This window comes from Budorcas taxicolor, chromosome 17 (assembly GCF_023091745.1).
Source record: "Budorcas taxicolor isolate Tak-1 chromosome 17, Takin1.1, whole genome shotgun sequence".
Taxonomy (NCBI): Eukaryota; Metazoa; Chordata; class Mammalia; order Artiodactyla; family Bovidae; genus Budorcas; species Budorcas taxicolor.
The window spans coordinates 19185901-19188527 of NC_068926.1; the positions used below are offsets into that span (position 1 = coordinate 19185901).

The following is a 2627-nucleotide window of genomic DNA, read 5'->3' on the forward strand; positions in this document are numbered from 1 at the left end:
AGGCGAGTGGAGATGGTTCCATTCCAGGGTGGACGTGAGTAGAAATGATTGACATCGCCTTGAGATCCATCCCCAGCCGCTGGTTGGCTCTTGAGAACATTAGTAAGACAGATGGGTCGCTTCAGTTTTGTGTCCTGACCATGCTCAGCCCCATGGGGTTGATGATGCCTTTTCGCTATCTCCAGTCACCCTCTCCCCACCGGGAACGCAGACTTGCTGGATGCAATAGAATCTGGGTTTCCCGTTTCCTGGCTCCTGAGGGGTGGAGGGGGCAGAAGAAAAAGCTCGAAGGACCTCTCCCAAGCCTCTGACTGGTATCTGCTGGCAGGTGCAGGGTTGAGGAGGGCGAGGGCACCGAACTCAAGTCGCTGCCTCTGAGAGGCTGGTGGGATCTCGCTCACCTTCCATCAAGAAGCGGCTAGTCGCCATCCTTCTGGACAGCACCGTGAACCGCCTGTGCTTTCCAACGGGCTAAGCTTGGCTTCTGTTTTTAAGCCTTTAAACCAGAGCGTGGAGAAAGAAGGTCCCTCCAGTGCACGATGTTGACAGCTTATCTAAATTTAGAGGCCACGCGGGGTGTGATTTTTGCATATGTCCCTTCCTGATGCCAGTTGGCACTGCAGAGCTCAGCACAAGCCCCGAGCATTTCCGTGCTGCGCCCTCCCCGCCACACACACACCCTGTACGTTCCAGATGGGGTGCTTCAAGCAGGTGACTAAGCAGAGAGAGCAAAAGCCCTTTCCAGGTTGCTTTGAAAATGGCTCCTTTCGAATTGCCGTTAAGATCCGGGTGCAGCTCCCTTTCCGGAATCTATGGGGAAATGCCACGTACCCAGCACAGGGTACTGAGGCACAACAGTTCCCGTGTCGGCCAACTCTGCCCTCTGCCAAGCCTGTTTAGAGTCTGAACCTTCACTGCCAGAGCCTCTCATGCGCCTCAAATTCCAAGAGGAAAACAGTTGCTAGACCTGACAGGCTACAGCCACTAGATGGCGCTAAAGGTCCGTGGAACATTTTCGGGGAGGCCCTTAAATCTGTAATTCCGCCCTTAGCTGAAGAATCCTTGTAGAAGAGAGAGACCTTGATCATAAATCCCACACGCAATAACAGGTTCATAATGCATCCTAGTGACTACATGCTGTATTTTTTTCTCCCTGAGAAATAAAATTTCTCTTTCAGTGGAGAAGGATGTTCCTTAACATCTAACATGTGCTAATGTTAAATCTCTTTCTTAGGAAGCCTGCAAAACTAAGCCTTTAATGTGTGCTGACCAAGACAGCTGGGCAATGTCTGTGGCGAGATGCCGACTGATAGCTTGAGGGACTGAGAACACGTAAGCCATAGTCTTGGCAGCCTGGATAGGGAAGGTTATTTTTCCCCTAAAAAATGAACATTTGACTTGTCAAAACCGTTTTCTCATTGATCCACTGAGACAGAATCTGCAGGTTAAAGAGGCAAGTTTACAGAAAATCTCCTTCATTTTTGGAAGGGAAGTTAAGGGAAAAGCAGAGACTAATTTCTTTCATTTAAAAAGTATTTACCTGAGAGTGAGTTTAAGAATAAAATACTGGTGGGATAGAAATACATTTCTTTTTGGCCTTGACTCTTCCCATCCTAGAGCCTTCCATGTTGCCTGGGGAAGAGGAATGACAGAATTTTAAAAAATGCCAAACGAGAGAATCAACAGCAGAATCCATCTGAAAACATAGCACTGTATATTCACTGACGTCTCAGTTGATTCTTACTATTGGTCCTTTCTGGAGGCAGTGCCACACAACACAAAGGGCTGAAATTTCCTGGTTACGATGCACTTTTTGGTACCTTATTGGTCGAGTCTTTACGTGTTGATTATTTATCATGTGCACAATGTGAGATTAGGTAAAAAACCAAAACCGAAACCAAAAAACCCACACACTTCAGACTAACTTTGGTGTTGTGTTGCAATTCTTTGAAATTTCTACCTGTCACAGACTCCCAGTTGATTCTCTAGACTGAGTTCTTGGATCTGGACTAGGGCAGGTGGTCTTGTATCTCTCTCCTTCTTGCGGGCCTCGCACCTGGCATCTCAGTCTACTTGCTCTCTTAAAGAAGAGCGCAGAGATCTGGCTCAGGGCCCGGCAAGGAGAGAACACGTTAAGTCCTATATTTGGTGCGTGACACATTCCAAAATCTGCTTCTGGACCAACCTCTGCAGAGTCAGAAACATACCGAGAGAACTTGTGAGCTTATGGTTGGAAAAAGAAGGATAAAAATCATTGAATTTCCATGACAAAAACGGGGACAGTCTGCTGCCTTTCAGAGAAATCAACCAAGGTTCTCAAAGTTCAGTGTAAGCACAGCTATTATTTTTATTGAAGTATAGTTGATTTACAGCGTTGTATCAGTTTCTACGTACAGCAAAGCGTTTCAGTTATACATGTACATTTTTCTTCATGTTCTTTTCCATGTGCTTTTCTTGTGGTTTATTACAGGGTATTGGGTATGGTTCCCTGTGCTACACAGTAGGAGCTTATTGTCTAAAAATATGGACCAATGCTTCACGAATTTGTGTGTCATTCTTGTGTAGGGACCACATTAAGCTTCTCTGTATTGTTGCAATTTTAGTATATGTGCTGCCAAAGCAAGCAC

At 46.1% G+C, this 2627-nt stretch overlaps 1 non-coding gene across 1 annotated transcript; it reads right to left on the minus strand.

The window, feature by feature from the left end:
- Positions 1-2517: 2517 nt before the first annotated feature.
- Positions 2518-2627, minus strand: LOC128062686 (U6 spliceosomal RNA). The gene has a single exon (XR_008200839.1). It is a non-coding gene; the product is annotated as a U6 spliceosomal RNA (small nuclear RNA).